The sequence below is a fragment of the Suricata suricatta genome, chromosome 4 (assembly GCF_006229205.1).
Source record: "Suricata suricatta isolate VVHF042 chromosome 4, meerkat_22Aug2017_6uvM2_HiC, whole genome shotgun sequence".
NCBI lineage: Eukaryota > Metazoa > Chordata > Mammalia > Carnivora > Herpestidae > Suricata > Suricata suricatta.
The window spans coordinates 117,927,352-117,947,680 of NC_043703.1; the positions used below are offsets into that span (position 1 = coordinate 117,927,352).

Genomic DNA, 20,329 nt, shown 5'->3' on the forward strand with positions numbered 1-20,329 from the left:
AGACTCTGTTTTATTTGGGGCTGGGGTGGGACATGAGAATCTGTTTCCTCTCCCTACACACATACATGCACAAGTGATTCTTGTGAAATCTGGGAAACATAAGTGTGGTCTCTAGCAATGGTTCTTAAATGTTAGTGTGCAGCAGAATCATCAGAAGAGCCTACTGACAATATTGTTTCCTGGAACCTGTAAAAATAAATAAACACCACCCAAATGAAAACCTGCAAATCTATTTATTCAGAACTCGCCATGGCACGGAAGTCAGCACCATCACTTACATTTGGCAGAAATACAAAGGCGGGAAGTGGGATGTAAACGGTTAGAGTGAAGAAGAGAAGGACTCTGGTGCGCCTTGATTGGAGGGTGCTGGTATGGGGAAGCTGGAGCAACTAAATGGAAGTAGAACATCATATGTGATTAGTTAGGAGAACACATTTAGCTTTCTCTGGCTAGTGCTATGTTGGGAGCAAGGACAAAAATTAGGGAAGCTGGCAGTTAATTGATCTAATCATGGTTGTTTAGGGCTGATTGCTGTGGAGGCTGTGGGTCAGAGTTCTATTTTTATATATAGTCTGGCCATGGTCAGTTTGTCAGTTTGAGTCTCTCAACATCCACACCAGAATTACTAAATAGAAAAAATGGCATAGGCCTGGGCAGTGATATTTTAATAAGCTCCCCAGGTTTTCAAATTTGTAAACCAGCCATCTGGAGACATCCTGGCTTTTCGCTAACTGTCCTAACACATTTTCAAAGGTGTCCGATAGCTTTTACCCCAGCCCAGACCCCCACACACCATTTGAAGCACCTTTTGTCCTCTTTAGCTCATAGATCTCAGTGGTTAGGCAGACTTTGTAGCAGAAAGTACGGGATTCGAAAGTGACTAGGCTCTTCTTGGCACTCACTAAGGTAGTTAAGTTGTTTGTATCTTAATTTTAATTTAAAATAGATGCAGAATCAGCAGTTTCTTTTTTTTAAATTTTTTTTACATTTATTTATTTTTGAGAGGCAGAGAGAGACAGAGCACAAGTGGTAGAGGGCCAGAGAGAGGAGGAGACACAGAATCTGAAACAGGCTCCAGGCTCCATGCTGTCAGCACAGAGCCTGATGTGGAGCTGGAACTCACAAACCGTGAGATCATGACCTGAGCTGAAGTTGGACACTTAACTGACTGAGCCACCCAGGCGCCCCAGAATCAGCAGTTTTTAATTCTTTGCTGGGCTAAAGAAAAAAAAAGATTTTCCATTTTTAAAAGTTTTCAGCTTTATTTGGGATCACTGGACTCACATTTGGGTAAGGATTGGGGAACTGTTGATTTGGAGGATCAGAAAGGAAGAGTGGAGAAATTCTTAAATATTTTAACACAATCTTTATACAAGCGATGTTGAAATTGCTAAAGATTTCTAGTATTTTCAGAATCAACCAGACTCAAGCAAAAGTGGGCTATAACACTTGGAAGTGGGTGGCTTAATGAGAATAATATTTTTTGTAAGAGCATTTGATTAAAATCGATATTTTGGTTAAAATGGTTGACTCACTTAAGCAATGCTTTGACAGGTAATATCTTTTTTAAAAAAAATCACTGATTCAAATCTGAATAATGGCATTAATTAATTAAGATTTCCAAGTAGTGAAATATAAATTGGAGTTCCAACCTTCATGGAAAGTTTTGGAAAAATGTTCCCCACCAGCGTCTTCTCATTTTTTTCTTATCTATTTCTGTAATGCTGGTATTTAAGTTGCATGGTGTAGCCCAAAGTTGGACCACAAACTCAGACTGGCAAAGCCAGAAGTCTGGTGAGCTACCATTCTGAAACTAAGCGATGCATAACAAATGGCTGACTATGTGACAAAAGTAATAAGTTGTATTAGCTAAAATCATTTTTTAAAGTTTATTTATTTTGAGGAGGGGGGAGGAGAGAAGAGAGAGATAGAGAGAAAATCCCAAGCAGGCTCTGTGTTGTCAGCACCAAGCCTGATGAGGGGCTCAAACTCACAAACTATGATATCATGACTTGAGCCAAAATCAAGAGTTGGATGCTTACCTGATTGGTTCACCCAGGCACCCCTAGCTAAAATCTTAACTGACTTAATATGCGTCATCCAGGAGTTGTCTGGTTTGAAAAATGTCATGTAAAAAAATAAAATAAAATAAATGACATCTAGGAAATTCTTTATTCTAAAAATAAACACTTATTCTAAAAATAAAAAGTATACAATCTTTATAAGTAGTAAATTAGTTTATTCTCATCTTCATTTTTAAAAATGAATGAATAGCTGTGTATAGGAAATAACACCCAGTGCTCATCCCCACAAGTGGCCTCCTCCATGCCCATCACTCCCCTCCCCCCCTCCCCCTCCCCCACCAGCCCTCAGTTTGTTCTCAGTATTCAAGAGTCTTTCATGGTTTGCCTCCCTCCCTCTCTTTAACTATTTTTCCCCTTTCCCTTCCCCATAGTCCTTTGCTAAATTTCTCCTGTTACATTTATGAGTGAAAACGTATGATATCTGTCCTTCTCTGCCTGACTTATTTCACTTAGCATGACACCCTTGAGGTCCATTCACGTTGCAACAAATGTCCAGATTTCATTCTTTCTCATTGCCATGTAGTATTCCATTGTATAGATAAATCACATCTTCTTGATTGATTCATCACCTAATGGGAATTTAGACTCTTTCCATGATTTGGCTATTGTTGACATTGCTGCTATGAACATTGGGGTACATGTGCCCCTATGCATCAGCACTTCTGTATCCCTTGGGTAAATCCCCAGCAGTGCTATTGCTGGTTCACAGGGGAGTTCCATTGATAGTGTTTTGAGGAACCTCGACACTGTTTTCCAGAGCAGCTGCACCAGGTTACATTCCTACCAACAGTGTAGGAGGGCGCCCATTTCTCCGCATCCTCACCAGCATCTATAGTCTCCTGATTTGTTCATTTTTGCCACTCTGACCGGCATGAGGTGGTATCTCAGTGTGGTTTTGATTTGTATTTCCCTGATGATGAGTGACGCTGAGAATCATTTCATGTGTCTGTTGGCCATCTGGATGTTCTCTTTGGAGAAGTGTCTGTTTATGTGTTCTGCTCATTTCTTCACTGGATTATTTGTTTTTCAGGTGTGGAGTTTGGTGAGTTCCTTATAGATATTGGATACTAGCCCTTTATCCAATATGTCATTTGCAACTATCTTTTCCCATTCTGTTGGTTGCCTAATAGTTTTCTTGATTGTTTCCTTTGCAGTGCAGAAGCTTTTTATCTTGATGAGGTCCCAGCAGTTAGTTGTTGCTCTTGATTCCCTTGCCTTTAGGGATGTGTCGAGTAGGAAATTGCTGTGGTTGAGGTCAAGGAGGTCTTTTTTGAACAGCTTGAGAAGAATGGGTATTAACTCTGATTTAAATGTCTCCTAGAATTACCCAGGGAAGCCATCTGGCCCTGGGCTCTTATTTGTTGGGAGATTTTTGATAACTGATTCCATTTCTTCACTGGTTATGGGTCTGTTCAGATTCTCTATCTCTTCTGGTTTGAATTTTGGTAGTACATGTGTATTTAGGAATTTGTCCATTTCTTCTAGGTTGTCCAGTTTGTTGGCATATAATTTTTCATACTAATCCCTGATAATTGCTTGTATTTCTGAGAGATTGGTTGTAATAGATCCATTTTCATTCGTAATTTTTGTCTATTTGGGTGTTCTCTCTTTTCTTTTTGAAAAGCCTAGATAGAGGTTTATCAATTTCGTTTATTTTTTCAAAAAACCAACTCTTGATTTCATTGATCTGTTAAACTGTTTGTTTTAAATTCTATATTGTTTATTTCTGCCCTGATCTTTATTATTTCTCTTCTTCTGCTGGGTGTGGGTGCTCTTGCTGCTCCCCTTCCAGTTCCTTTAGGTGCACTGTTAGATTTTGTATTTGTGCTTTTTCTAGTTTCTTGAAATAGTCCTGGATTGCAATATTCTTTCCTCTTAGGACTGCCTTTGCTGCATCCCAAAGAGTTTGGATTGTTGTATTTTCATTTTCATTTGTTTCCATATATTTTTTAATTTCTTCTCTAAATTGACTGATTGGCCCATTCATTCTTTAGTAGGGTAGTTTTTGACCTCCATGTTTTTGGAGGTTTTCCAGACTTTTTCCTGTGATTGATTTCAAGTTTCATAGCTTTTTGTTCTAAACGTGTGCATGCTATAATCTCAATTCTTTTATATTTATTGAGGGATGCTTAATGCCCCAGTATGTGGTCTATCTTGGAGAATGTACCATGCACACTTGAGAAGAAAGTGAATTCCATAGCCTCAGGATGTAGAGTTCTAATTATATCTGTCAAATCCATCTGTTCCAATGTGTCATTCAGGTCCATTGTTTCTTTAGTGATTTTCTGTCTGGTTGATCTATCCATTGCTCTAAGTGGAGTATTAAAGTTCCCTGCAATCAGCACATTCTTATCAATAAGATTGTTTCTGTTTGTGATTGTTTTATGTATTTGGGTATTTCCAAATTCAGTGCATAGATGTTTGTAATTGTTAGCTCTTCCTGATGGATAGACCCTGCAATTATTATATAATACAAAGGCAGACTTTTGAGGAAATTTGCTGAAACCTTTAATTAGCTTTCCACTCTGTGGGGCTTTTTCAGGAGTTGTCACTGGCTTCCTTGGGAGTCGTAACTGAGAAAAACAGGAGATTATTTGAGGATATAGTGGAATTATAGATGTATGTCTGTGTGTGTCTGTGTGTATATATATACACACACACATATATATATACACACATCTAAAAAATACATACATAAAATATATACATATACACATCTGTACATATATATGTATATATACATATGCAAAATACCCATATATAAAAATATATATACACAGTGAAATTATGTATGTAAATAATTATATATGATTACACACATATATGTGCCTAGGTGTAATTTGTTGACATATTATGAATAGCTAATAAGTCCAGTCAGAATGAATTGTGTTTCATCAGGGAGAGCCAGTGCAAGCACATCTATTTGAAGGGATGTCAAATTATTAGCCCACCTACAGCACCCTAGGCATTGTCTCACTGTGGTCTGGGCTAATATGAGATAACAGGAAATATACGTATTGGTTTCTTTTCTCAGTTCCTGCCACAAAGGTCCAAAAACCCTCATAAATTCCTAAGTGATAAAATCACTGGGAGCATCTTTTGTTCTAATGAGGTGACACTGGTGAGCCTCTGGATGACTACTGGATGGAATGGTCACCAGCAAAAAAAGTCATGGTTAGAAGCTTGAAATTTTCAGGGACGCCTGGGTGGCTCAGTAGGTTAAGTGTCCAGCTTCAGCTCAGGTCATGATCTCATGGTTTGTGGGTTCAAGCTCCGAGTTGGACTCTGTGCTGACAGCTAGCTCAGAGCCTAGAGTCTGCTTCAGATTCTGTGTCTCCTTTTCTCTCTCTGACCCTCCCCTGCTCATGCTCTCTCTGTCTCTCAAAAATAAATTTAAAAAATTAAAAAAAAAAAAAAGAAATTTTCAGCTCCATCCTCCATCTGCTGATTGGGGAGAGAGGTTGGAAATAGGGTCAATACTTGATCAGGCCTACATGAGGAAATCTCCATAAGATCCCAATAGTATGGGGTTTGGAGAGCTTCCAGGTGGGAACACATCCACATCCAGAATGGTGACACACCTCCAGCTGTCTGATGATAGAGCTCCTGCACCTGAGACCCTCCCAGACCTCATCCTATGTATCTCTCCATCCGGTTGTTGTTCATCTGTATCCTCTATCAGATCCTTAAATGAACTGGTAAATATAAATGTTTCTCTGAGTTCTGTGAGTTGCTCTAGAAAATTAATCCGACCCGAGGTGGAGGTCTTTGGAACCTCTAATTTGTAGTCAAATCAGATGGAAGTTGTGGGAAACACTGGAGGGGGGACACCTATTACTTGTCACTGGCATCCAAAGTGGGCACAGTCTTGTGGGGCTGTGGAATGTGGTGGGGTCTGGTGGCATCTCTAGGTAGATGGTGTCAGGATTGAGTTCAGTAGTGTTGGAGAATTGGTTGGCAGGGGAAATTCTTCCCTCATCTAGTGTGTTTGGTAGTGTGTGAGAGTGTAGGAGACACACAGGTGGAGGACTTCCATTTATACATCTCCTTCCATCCCAAGTCTACTGGGTTTTAAAGCTTTAGACTCCCATTCTCTGTGTGCCTTTTTCTCACTCCTGTGTCATGTATGGTAGCAAGCACTTGGACTCATTAACCTCATGGCCTACTTCCTGCTTCCTGAAGCACTCTGGCAGGGAGATGGGAGGCAGGAGCAAGAGGGGAAGAAAAAAAACATTGAACACAAGTCTCTTTTGTGTCTCTGAGGAGCTCTATGACCTAAGAGACTTGGGTATTTGTGACACTAGGGTAAGGTGTTTATTAGTGATTTATTATTTAAACTGATTTTCTTTATTTAATTAAACTCCCCTGCCTCACCCCCGTTAATAAGTTGTATTCGTTGCCCATAAGGATGGGATGGGAGCCGACATCCCATGGGATGGAAAGTTTCATTGGAGATAGATTCATTCCCATGTCTCTGGGCTTGGCCAGGAATTAAGTACAAAACCCCTAGAAGATCAGGGCCCCAGAATATCTCTGATCAAAGGTCACAGACTTTTCTTTCTACCATCTTCAGACTCAGTCATAGCCTGCGTCATGCATTTTTGTTATACCACAAGCATGTTTCCTAAGCATGTCTGTGTTTGCCCTTTTGAATTTTTGAAACCTCATTTTAAAAAAGTGCTGATCCATTGTGAGGTCTTCTTTTAAAATTTTGATTACTCTTCCATATAGGAAATAACATTCAAGATGTTGCTACTGTCTTACATTTTCCTGTAGCTTCCAGCTGCTCAGTATTTGTGCTACTTTTTATGGAGGTTTGCAACCATTTTCAGTGGACTAATTTTTCCCTCTTAAGTAGAGCCATTAATAGTAATAAAACTTTATACTTAAACAGGCTTTACTTAGGAATTCGAAAATGGATTCAAACTTGTGCTTTGGTTCTTTGCTCTCAGTTGTACAGATGGGACCAATTATTCCCGCTAACCATGGAGAAAAGCAAATTTTTCCTTAACTACCCAAATATTTCTCATTTAAGTTAGGTTTGAAATTGCCAATTCTGCCAGCTGCTCTAACTTCCAGGCCACTTTCCCACTGACACAGGAATCATATAAAAAGCAATCCATTTATTAAGTGTAAAGGATTAGCCCAAGACAAAATGGTTATTTATGTATTTGAAGTCCTTCCCAATCACTGCCTTCTGCTTTTGCACCTTTCCTAGAAAACTACTACTTTATGGTATTCTTAGGCCACTTCTGTTTGGGCTAAGCATCCTGTCCAGACCTGCTTGGTGTGTCAAGCCAAGTTCTCCTTCTATATTTTGTAGTGAAAAAAGTATTCCTAAAAGAAAGTTATCTGATATAGTGATTATTTATAAAATACAGATGCCTGAAGCCTCCCACTGCGCTTTCAATTTTAATAACAAAGGTATGCTTCCTCCAAAGGAGTTTAAGGCCTATTGAAGAAATACTCTTTTCAGGGAGGCAGAAGGATCCTTTATGATACCTTCTAATAACCCCACAGAGTTGGAAGTGTATCCCACCCGCACCAATTCCTTGGTGAGTGTCATTTCATCTAGAGTGGATATAAAGTCCTGCTACCCCGCTGGGCTGGAGGGGACCATGTCCCATGCTCACCAACTTATACACTCACTCCCGCTTCCTGAGCACCCACCTTGTGTCAGGACCATGTAAGACCCTAGGAATGGAATGTGATGAGAATAGTTCCTGTCCCCGAGGAGCTCACCTTCTTGTGAATGAAGCAAATGTGCAAAGAAGCATTGCAGTGTACTGAGTATTTTAGTAGAACTTGGACAGGGCTTCTTCATTCTGCCTGGAGAGGTCAGGGAAGTCTTCCCTGAAAAGCCTTTACTAACTGCTTCATCACTGTCAGTTTATGTCAGTGTTGTCTTCCCAAATACATTGTAAACTGTCCTTTTTCCCCCCTCATAGTCCCTAGCACAACACTTCATATGTACAAGGCACCCAGTAAGGGTTTGTGAACTTACTGAATATCCATAAATAAACATAACTTTGCCCAACTTTTCATTAACTTCTTCATTACCTCTGGAGGATCAGGAACAATAATGGAGAACATCATCCAATGGGCGTCTAGCTATATCACTTTCAATGAAGCCTTTGCTTGATTAGCGCCGCGATGTCAACTCTCCAAACTGCCCGACATGTCCCACCTACACTAGCCGCCTAGTTCACGGACAATGAACATACATTGTTCTCATATGCTGGAATTTTGAACAGTCTGAAAATGAGGAAATTGCATCTCAAGACTAAATAAAACAAGCTCTCATCAGCTCATCTGCCCCCTACAATTCCCCCAGGGGGTGGCTCTCCAGCTTTTGTCATAAAGAGAATCGAGGTCATTAAAGTCTGGCAAAACCTAGCAGCATATCTAATTATAGGTTTGAAATCATAGAGCTGAGCAGTAACGACAGGGCATGCTGAGTTTAGTTACTTCTGAACACACTTTATTGCTTTGCTCGGGTAAATCATTCCCCATACTTAAAAAAAGTTAAGATTTGTAGCATCATCTCCAAAGGGGCAGTCAGTAGGACAGCATCCTCCAGCAGAAATAGAGTTCTTGAAATTTTCTAAATGGACTTTTTAACGGAGTTGAATGTAAAGTGCAACCCTTAGCAGCAGGCAAAACAAAGCTTAAGGTCATCTGCAAAGACTGTCTCATAACTTACATTTATCTCCTAAATGTGCCCCCCTCAAATTCTTACTAGCCATGAGAGAGTTGCCAAAGTTTCTTTAAATTGCAGGGGGAAACTGGGTAATTTGGTCAACAGAAAAGAAAATGAACAAGATCATAGTTGTGGTTTCTGTTTGTACTTTGTTTCTCGAAAAAAAATTACATAATATATATACATATATATTATATATGCTGTTCTAAGCCTTTAATGTAGCTCATAAATTATATATGTACATATATATTATGTTTTGTTCTATGTCTTTTTTAATGTAGCCCAGATGTAATATAAATACATTTACATATGTGCGTATAATGCATATATACTGTATTTATGTTTTCTGCTATGTTTTTTAAAAGTAGTTCAGGTGTGACTGGGTGGCTCAGTTGGTTGAGCATCAATCAGGCTCTTGATCTCACTCAGGCCTTTATTGCAGGCCTTTTTCTTATATCATAATAGGATTGGATGGTTTTCCCTGTAGTGCACGTAGATTATTAGTAATTAAAAGTATTTTTTAAAATATTTTTTAAATAAAGGTGCCTGGGTGCCTCAGTTGGTTAAGTGTCTGACTTTTGGCTCAGGCCATGATCTCATAGTTCAAGGCCCACATTGGGCTGTGTGCTGATAGTTCAGAGCCTGGAGCCTGCTTTGGATTCTGTGTCTCCCTCTCTTTCTGGCCCTTCCTCGCTCACGCTCTGCCTCTCTCTCTCTCTCAAAAATAAACATTAAAAAGTATTTTTTAAGTGCATGAAATAAAAAAAATTATTTTCAAATTATTTTGCCTTGTAAAAGAAATCACTTAATTAGTCTTCTTTTCAAAATGTTTTTGCGTACTCATGGGCACCTGGGCGGCTCAGTCAGTTAGACTTTGGCTCAGGTCAGATCATGATCTCCCAGTTTGTGAGTTCAAGCCCCAGCTGTGCTGACAGCTCAGAGCCTGAAGCCTCTCTCTGCCCCTCCCCTTCTCATGCTTTGTCTGTCTCTCTCTCTCTCTCAAAAATAAATAACATTAAAAAAATGTTATTGGATATTCTTACCCTCTTATTCCTTCAGAAAAATCTAAGTACATATGTCCAATTTCTAAAATCTCCCTTTAGAATTTTGACTGAAAAATACTATATGTATAAGTTAATTTGGGAGATATTGTCAACTTTATAAAATTAAATCTTTTTTATCTTCTATGCTGCACTTTTAATTCCAAGCCCTTTTGCACTTTTGCTTTTAGCTTTGTTCATATAGTGTCCACACAATCTTGACTATGTTTGTGTCTAAGTATTATGACTATTATATTTGGTTATTCTTTTATTTTAATAAACGCTCTACTAGTATTGCTAATATAGATGCTTAGGAGAAACATCAGTCATGGTGAGTAAATCTTGCTGCCTTTTGCATTTGATCACTATATAGAATTGACATGTGAAAAGCAGTTTGATCACAAATTAGGGTCTGCAATTTGGAAAGTTTCCCCTATAAGTTTTGAGAGAGAGTTATTTATTTGAAACCACCATTTGATCTATTGTTTTCCTGTGTGTGTGTGTGTGTGTGTGTGTGTGTGTGTGTGTGTCTGTGTGTCTGTGTGTGTGTGTGTATTTTGCTCCTCTTTCCCTGTCACTTTATTACCCATGGTATTTTTTTTTTTTTTGACATTCACATTTGCCTCCCATGCCTCTGTTTAGGCAGAAAATGCTGCCCATCTCCTCAAGAGGCCTTCCACGGAGACCCAAACAAATATTTTTGTCTCCTAGCCTGTTTAAAATTAGATAACCCAGCCTCCTAAACATAGCACCCCAATTAGTGGAAATTCAAACATCCATTTTCATGAGATAGAATCAGAAACATATTATATTTATACAGTTTATTTAATATATATTCATAAGCAAAGTCTGTTGGGATTTTGTTTTTCACAGCCTATAGATTTTGTTCTCAGATAATACTTGCTTTTCTTTTTTTTTTTTTCTTTCCTAGATAATACTTAATTTAGACTATACACATTGCTGTCATTTTCTGAATTCTGAAATAATTTCTATAGGGTGGTTGATCTTCAGTCTTTGGAAGTTTGAAGTGATACTTATGAAAAGTCACTTAAATGTTGTGCTTTGACACCTGTTCCAATTCTCTGTCCATTCATTCAGTTTGTTGAATGTCTATTCTTTGCTGGAAACTCTATTAGGTACATTTGAGTTTCTACTTATTCTCGATTCAATTTGGAGTAATTATTTTGTCCTGGTGATTCATCCATTTCATCAAGCTATACAAATTAGTTGAATGGCATGATGTACTTTTTTATAATTTTTGAATCTCCTTTAATTTCAAGCTTATAATTGTGTTTTCTCTCTTTTTGGTTAAACTCGTCACATTTGTGTACTCTATTGCTTATATTTAAAGAATTTGTTCTGAATACCTTAATTCTGCTTTTTAAGAATATAAACTTCTGATCTCATTATTTATATTTTTTGAATCTTTAAACTTTTCTTTTTTAAATGTGTTAATCTGAATTACTTCTTATCTTTAAGAATGAAGGTACAGTAATGATATTTTTTTGCTAACTGCTCTGCATGCTTCCCCAATACACATTTCTGTATACTACTTTATGTTTTTATTTTATAAAAAGTCTATAATTATGGGTTTTATTACATTTTTATTACAAACAGTATATATTCAGTCACTTTGCATTTCTCAAAAGAAACAGACATATTTAAGCAAGCAGCAAATGTTTCATCCAGAGCCTCTGTGTCTTCTGGATCATAATTTCAAATATGATGCTCTTCTTAAAAAGCTTATATGAATAAAATTAAGATACAGATATTAGTTAATAGGCTACATCTAACTTAAATTTCATTTTGAAGAACATTATCCTCTTGTACTGACTTTTAGTTAATTGGGTACCCCACTAGTGGGGTTCAGGATGTGCTACCCCCAAACAGCACCTTGGCTTACTGAGTATTTTAAGCCGAGGGAGTTTGAGAAAGCAATGGAAGCAGGAAGATCACTCTGACCTTCCCCTTCACCCCGCCTCTCTTGAAGTAAGTCATAAAACCCTCATGTGAAAGGTGTTCTCCCTGTACCAGGAAGAAAGGAACATCCATATCTCTGAAGACAAAGAGACACGGGAAGATTTCAAGCAGGTTTCCCCCAGCTTACCACACTTACCTCACACTCTGACCTATCCTGTGTCTCTGTGACTGTCCACTCTTCATCAAACCCAGCATAAAGATACTGAGGTTCAGTCATCTCTTTGGGTCTTCATTTCCTTATAATAAGGCTCCTGTGTTGTGTAAAACAGATTTTTTAAAATTATATGTTTTTCTTTTGTTAATCTGTCTCTGTTCATTTAATTTTCAGACCCAGCCAGGGACCTTCACAGAGTCAAGGAAAACATTGTCTTCTCTTATACTAAGAAGGCAAAAATTAAACTTTGTTCATCTTTCTTTTCATTCTCAAAGACTTGCATAGTTACAGCCTAATAAATTTAAACAGATGTTAAATGAAACACAGAAGCAGCTGATAGACAATACAGTCATCAACTTCAGGAACCTAAGTAACCTTTGGAAAGCTATGTCATATTAGAGCAGCTGCTGTGGAAACTCAACCTAAATTGGTTTGAGAAAATAGAGGTTTATGGTAGGGTCTGCGGGGTTGAATGGGTCACAGGCAAACAAACAGGCGAGGGATCACAGCAATATTATCAGGGCTCTGTCACTCCTTTTCCATCTTTTGAATCTGCTTTCTTGTGTATTTGGTGGTTTTGCTCTTCTTAAGCCTCACTCACATGCTTGGAAAGATGCCAATAAGCATACGTGACCTACCAGCTGGCAATCCCAGGGGGGAAAAAAATCAAGATTAAAAAAAATTTTTTTATCTCCAAGTAAAGCCACTAGAGTGCTCAGACCAGCCCATTTTGGATTCAGTTCCTGAGGCTGGGAGGGTGAAATGTTCTGAGATTCCAGTCCTGGGCCATGTTCACACCTTTAGAATGAAGGTAAAGATGGGGCAGCCATCCTCACCATCACCTGGGTTCATGCCCAACAGACAGAGGAGCCTGTTGCAGAAACAAGAGGGTGAATCCCAGAACAGGCAAACAGTAAGGTATATTCCTAAATCATTTATTTTATACTTTCAAATGTCCTATGACTTCCGTTAAGACATGTTTTCCTGACATTAACCCATAGCTCTGAGCTCCCTGAAGAGTTCCCTGGCCCTAAATTCTCTACTTTTCTTTACTCCTAGTGCTTCAGCTAGATCTCAATTCAAATTACACAGCTTCTCTTTTTCTCCTTATGGTGGTGGTGGGGGAGTTACATTCAACTCCAGACTTCTTGGGGAAAAGTTAGAAGCTAAATGCTGTTTGATGGTCCATTTTTAATCAGAGGAGAGCAATTTTCCCCTCTCAAAGGAGGACTCTTCACATCAGGTATTTGGCTTGAGAGGTGCTTGCTGATTAATTACTTAACATTTACATAATATTAATCTCCTTTCTAACAATTTAGCAAGCTTCCAACTGATGCCCCCATATGGGTCTGGCAGAACACCCTTGCTCTTAAAAGGCCAGAACTATTTTTCCAGCGCATGGAGTTGGCAGTATTGGTCTTGGGTGAGGCAGGAGGGGCTCCGGCCTGGTGCCCTCTTCTTTCAGGGTTGGGCCATGGCCCTTCCCCAGCTCTGTGCTGCCCCATGCCCCCCACTATCTAGACCAACTTATAAGTAGCCAATACTTTGAGTTCCTACCTAAACATCCCCAGCTCCCTTCTGCCACCTGTACTGACCTATTCCCTGAGTCCAGCCTCTTGAAGACAGAATGTTTTGGCAATGTGTGCACCCCTAGTCCCAGGGAGTGGCCAGAGGGGACTCTGGGGAATGTGGCAGGAGCCTGCAAACTAAGCTGTCCTTACACATGTGTGTGAAGCCCCTTATTGTAGGAGTGAGGGGAGAAGTGGGGCAGGCTGAGGTCCAGGACCCAGGGATAGGGGTTGACTCTTTTATACCACTAGTGTCCAGCATGGAAATCCAAAGAATCTGAAAATTCTAAGTTTGAGCCTAGCCTTCAGGTCATTATGAAGATATGTTTGTCAAGGTAGAAAGACAGAATACATTTCGTATAACAGTTTGTTGGCTTGATCTGTTTCAAATATGTACATAGGTGGTAGATTTGTCTACATTTATACCCTTGCCTGGGGCCGCAGAAATGTTAGAGCAGTCCTAGGAGTCAGAGAGGCTGCAGAGGCCGTTCTGTGCAGAGAAAAAAGGCAGAAATTCCCAGAGATGGGATTCAGGGAACCCAACCACAAACAGATTGGTGTAACATCAAGATGGTGTGGAGAATGGTTAAACATGTGTCCATCTTTCCCACCAGGTTGTCAACTCTTCAAAATGAAATTCTATGGAGCATTTATTCCTGTGCTTGGCAGAGCATTTTACACAAACTCAACTCTCAATTCATGGTAGATTTGTTCATGTCGAACAAATGAGGTAATATACATCACCCAGAGGGAAACCACAAATACACTTGTCATCATTCGCTCATCATAAAGACAATTACAGATAAATGGATAGTAGTCTTCAGTTTTATTAACTGATGTTATAAGTGAACCAGTTTCATGCTATGTTAATCTCAAATAACAGATAACAGGCAGAAAAATAAGTAAAACAAAATATGGCTAGCATAAAACAATTGTATTGTAATGTACTTTTCTAAAAAATTGGGGCCTGTTGTACCTTACCCTGCCCCACTGGCAGGAATGCACTGATCCCTCAGAGGGGCAGGCATTGCATGTGATATTTTGTCAGTGACAGTTCAGCACAACCAACTTTCTGACTTACCCACAAGGCTTGAGCATGCTCATTCTTAAATGTGCCATCTTTCCAAAGCAACTTAAATGTGGGACTTAGAAAAAATTTTAAGGCATTTTTTCCCCACAGGCCCAAGGCAGCCAAAAAAGATATGCCAATGACCTCTCGTGTCTGCCCATGGGATCTCACACAATCTTACCCATTGTTGTAGAAAGTAAAGGCATTTTGTAAAAACCCTCATAGATGGACCTACAGTTTTGTTGTCGGAGTGTTTCCTTCTGTGTGCCAGGAAAGGGGTAGAGGAGAGAGAAGGGAGGTGGAGAGCAAGGGGATGGGTGAGGTAGTAAGTCAATGGTAGATAAATGGCAGATGTGTGTAGAAGTAAGAATCCCCCTGGAGCTCACATCTTATCTTTTTCTTCACAGCCTTCTGGGCTCTCTTCTGTGCACATGTATGTTGACCTCACCGCCTTGCCTCTGCTGGTGCTCAATAGTCTCCCCTACTGCAGAATCCTCCCATCTCCTTGCACACAACTAGCCCCTCTCAGCCCTGCACCTTTGCACATGGAACTCCCTCCACCTGGTCCCCTCCTCCTACCACCTGCCTTTTCAGATGGCTTTAAGTTACGCTCCTCAGCCCCATTGCAAACCAGGGAGGCTGCCCTTGACCCTCCGGCTCTGAGTAGCTGCCCCTCCATCCGCTCCCATTGTTCCCTATGTTTTCCTCACTGTAGCATTACTACATGATATTGTGTCAACTTACTTTCTTGTATCTTCCACTCAACTACAAGCTCTATGCAGAACAGTGTCCTCACAGCCTTGCTCATGACCTCCATAGATATTTGTGCATTCATTTGTTGAACAAATGATTGGAAGAATGAGTGAATGAATGAATGAATGAATGCATACCATCCAGGTTGGCAGGTGGGCTTATGGCAGAGCCTCAAATTCTCATTCATTTCTCACATGAAAGCTGGACTCTGCCACAGGTAGAGCCACATTTCAAACAGGTGCAGGCAGAAGATAAAGTAAGCACAAGTCTGTAAAAAGTGAGGGCCTGTGGTGCCAACCATGGGCAGGAATGTAGGAATGCACTGAACACCCTTGCAAAGGGTGAGAATGTTATTGGCCCCGCTGTGTATATGAAGGAAAAAAGGCATCCCATACCTACTGAGTATCTACTAATGATAGCACTCTGCCAATTATTCACATACATGATCTCATGTAATCATTACAACTCCATGGAGACATTAACTGCTGTCTCCATTTTACCCAAGAGGACACTGAGGCCCAGAGAGATTAAGCAATTTGGCTGAAGTCACCCAGCAGTGAATTTTGGATTTAGGATTTAAATCCGAGTCTGATTCTTACGGCTGTATCATGCTGCTTCCAGAGGTGGGGTGAGGAACCTCAGAAGTACCATATGACTTCTAACACTTGGGAGCCCATTGGCAACTCCAGGAGGGAAATGAGGAGGATCTGAACTAAAATACTGTGGACAGCATTGGGAAGAGGAAGAGATAGATGTAAGAGCGCTCTGTGAGGTTAAGAACTGGATTATGCACCTCATACAACGCTTACTCATTTACTTATTCAACCAATATTCATTGAGCTTTTTTATGTGCCAGACACTATGTTTAGTTGGCCCAGGAAGTGTAAATAAGAGTAAGGCTTGGTTTCGGCACTCAGTGAACTCAGATTCTAAAAGAAGCAGTAGATAAAAATACATAATAATGCTACAGGGTCACTACATATTTTGATTCTACCTTTTAATATCTCCGTCCATTTCCTCTTTCCTCCTCACGGATGTGTGGTTCACAGGCCTCCACAGGTTGCAACCATTGCTGCCGGGGTCGCACACGTGGTCTTCCTGGCTTGCAGACGGCACCAGCTCTAATAAGGCCATCTCACGAGTGCCTTCCAGGAACCGCTTTCTCAGTTCATTGGCAACATGATCACAGCTCCAACTGCTTACCTTTAAAAGTGATGCATGAAAACATTAAAATATTAATAATCAGTTATTCAACACTTTCTGTATGTCAAGCTCTTGAGCAGACCCCAAGTACAACACTATGACTACAAGAAATGTGTCTGTCTTTGAGATTACCTTTAAAAGGAAACACAGACAAGTAAATGAGCAGATGCCCATTAAGTGTGAAAGTGCAAAACAGCATAATTGGGTAAGTCATGGCAAAATATAGGAAGGACATCTCATTTGACGGGAAGGAAGCAGTGATGTTCAAACGTAAAAAAAAAAAGAAACATGTATATTTGGATATTCCATTCAAAATAGGGCCCTTTTCCCCACTCAAAATAATTGTTCTGAATGTATCTTTTGAGATAAAGGGAACAAAAGACATTAAAGGAAAAAATGAGTTATTTGTCCTGGAATCTAAAAAAACTAAACTGAGAGATGGAAAATGTTCCCTCGCTAATGACGTTAATCGAAAACTCAGAATCTATGTATCATCTTCAATACTCAGAGGCGTGTTATGAGGCCCACCAACCAGACTCTGTCTTTCTAATCCTTTTTCTGAGTCATCTTTTATCCTTGCCATTGCTTCTGCTGAAAGACCTGTCAAATCTCTATTTCCCTGCTCTGGAATTTAAGTTGATAAATGGAAAGACTATTTCCACTGGGAATATTGACAACCTCCTGACCTTGACTCTTGGGTTCGGAAAGAGGATTCTGCTTTTGTTGATGGAAATTCATGAGTATTTGGAACACACTGATGCAATAGTTTCATAGTCTGAGGTCAAAGGGGCCTGTGTGTATTAGCAGGAGGCACTGGCTCAAATCTAATCAGCAGTAACCTTAAGACCCTTAGAGATCAAGCAGCGCTTGCAGTGGCACCACAGCAGAGTGAGCTGCACAGCTGTGAGTTGGTGTCGCTGCTGAAATTCGCAGGATCTCTCTGTGTGGCTTTGACACCTCTGATTGCCCCATGTGAACCCACCTACAGACCACCTATGCCTGATCATGTTTCCAGTTCCCTAATGGGACCCATGCCATGGACTCTAGTCCACCACAACACAACCTTGATGCCTGCCTGACCTCCCACAATCCTTGTGGGTTTGGGGAGAATATGTATAATAGTCAGTTTGAGAGGAAAGAGGGAAAGCAAAAGATCTATAAACACTCATATTATTTCTCTCTCCCTCTCTGTCTCTCTCTCCTTCCCTCTATCTTCTCTCTCTCTCTCTCTCTCTCTCTCTCTCTATCTCCCTCCCTCCCTCCCTCCCTCCCTGTGCAGACTTGGAAAGCCAGCTCATTTTTTGGTCACAAAACCATTCTGGAGGGTGACATTTCATTTTAAATGCATCTCAGCAGAAGTGTGCCAGACATACATGGACTTGTCATCTCCCAGCTCTTTCCATGGTGACTCCTGGAAACAGCATTTCTCCAAATTATGACTAGAAAGGGAGCATTTAAATACCCATAAGGAGAAGCAAAATAAAACAATAACCACAACCCAAAAGCCTTCAGGGTATTGTTTTAAGAAGAATTTTTTTTAAGTTTTTAGGTTCCCCCCCCCCATATCTAACTAGGAAAACTTTTAAATGGCATATTCCCAAACCAACTGCTGAAAGCTTGTACTGGGCTTGCCCTGGGGTCATGGATTGAATTGTCACAGAATGGGGAGGAGCTCCCCTGATGCAGAAGGCTGAGCTGGCTGAAGCTGATTTAATAAATACCCGTGGGGACAGGCCACAGGGGATCCTCCCAGTGCAACCCCTGTTAGCAAAGATGGGCAACACAAAGGGAGAGAGACCATGCCTATTGATGGCATTGGTCTCATCAAGGATCACGCAGGATGGTGATGAGGCAGGCTCTGGAATTTCACCTGAGATGGGGGCAGGACATTGACTTCACTGGCGAAGAAGTTTCTGTATGCAGTACCCTTCTTCACTCTGGGGCTACTTTGGGTGGCTGGCTGGGGTGGTGCCTTTCTTAAGTAGATAGATACACAAGGTATATAGTGTCTCAAGTGCTCCCGTTCAACGAAGTTTGTTGCCATAGCATCCCCAGGAGCTTCTTGTCCTGGATGACAGAGTTCCTGTCCAAGAATTCTCTTGCCCTGGATGACATTTGTCTTTCACCTTAGGAAGGAGCTTCGGCATGAAAACTGAGAGCATGAGCTTTGAATATGGACTGTATTCAATGCTTCCCCCCACCCCTCATTTGCTAACTGTATCACAGAAGGAAGTTCCTCCTTTTCTCTGGACCTCTTTCTACTCATCCACAAAATATTGGTGCTATACTAACTGCACCCCTTTCAAAGTTGTGAGAATATGAAAGTGATTAATAAACAGCAAGCACGCTGAGCCTGACACATCATAAAATCTCAACAAATGGCAGCCATGGCTGCTGGTGGTGTTAAGTTGCCACAGGGTTTTTTTTTTAATCCAAGGATCATCACCAGGCATTTCTCCACGCCAGACCAGGTTGTCTCTCAGGCTCTTGCCCATGTCAGCTGAGACTCACGTTGGGAGAGACCAGCTCATGGCGCTCCCTGGGCACTGCGCTCTCAGCGCTGTCACTGCTAGGCTTCTGCACTCAACTTTGTCCTTGACTCCCTATACCAGTCATTGCGGAGGCTTCAAAGAGACACAGATTTTCTCTTCCTCAAGAAAAGGTTAGGAACTCTCTCCCCAAGTTTCTTCACTTCATACCAGGAACTTCCACCTATTAGCCCAACCTAATGTTTAGCTGTACAGTTCTGGGTTTTTTTTTTTTTTTTTTTAGTGTTCATTTATTTTTGAGAGAGACAGGGACTGAGCACTAGTGGGGAAGGGGCAGAGAGAGAGAGACACAGAATCTGAAGCAGGCTCCAGGCTCTGAGCTGTCAGCACAGAGTCTAATGTGGGGCTTGAACTCACAAACTGCAAGATCATGACCTGAGCTAAAGTCGGACCCTTAACAGACTGAGCCACCCAAGTGCCACTTAGCTGTACGATTTTAATTCAAGAAGACAAACATTTGAGCTTCTGACCCTTACACTGAATACTGGATACTCTGGTGGATGATTGCCCAGTGTTTGTGTATTCCCCACTACAGGGATTTCTTCTTCTTCCTTTTTTTTTTTTTTTTTTTTTTTACTGTCATATCTGGCTGCTCCTGGCTGATCTTCTAGCTCTTGGCCTTTTTGGAATAAGCTATTCCAAGGATAATTGAGAAGCAATCCAAAGTGAGCTCATTTGTTAACCTAATTTATACCAATAATAGCAGCTTCATGAGCCACCCATCCCAAATATGGCTGCTTTTAAACACAGAATTCCTACACATGGTGATAATTAAATTCAAAAGAATATTACTACAGGTTGAGTACCAAGTGCCATGGCATATTTTGAAGGGGTATGTTTAATCAGAGAATACTCTCCCTAGCCCTGACTTTTCTACTACATCTCCCCAAACTCATGACTTCTCATGAACTGGTGGGGGGACCAGGTGGCTAAATATATGCCCCCATTTATTAAGAAAACTAGAACATTTTTAGAATCCTGTTTTGCTCCTCCATTCAATTTTTTAAATTACTGCAGCAATTTGGCATTTAAAATCAAGTAAGAACAAATCTATTTATCTTTTATTCTGGATAAATACTGTCCAGCTGTACCAGACAATCAATGGTGTTTGGCTTTTCATTTTTTAAACACACAAAAATATTTATTGGAAGGGTTTCTAGGACCTCACAAAATTGACAGGAAGCCTGAAGCTCCAGACGTGACAGATATGCGGGGGGCGGGGGGGGGGG

General features: G+C 40.5%; 1 long non-coding RNA gene across 1 annotated transcript; it reads right to left on the reverse strand.

Annotated features, from left to right (window-relative positions):
• Positions 1–290: 290 nt before the first annotated feature.
• LOC115290006 lies at positions 291–16,520 on the reverse strand. The gene is made up of 3 exons (XR_003907909.1): positions 16,343–16,520; positions 11,941–12,055; positions 291–389 (listed from the first exon to the last, which is right to left on the reverse strand). It is a non-coding gene; the product is annotated as an uncharacterized LOC115290006 (long non-coding RNA).
• Between the last annotated feature and the right edge of the window lie 3,809 nt (positions 16,521–20,329).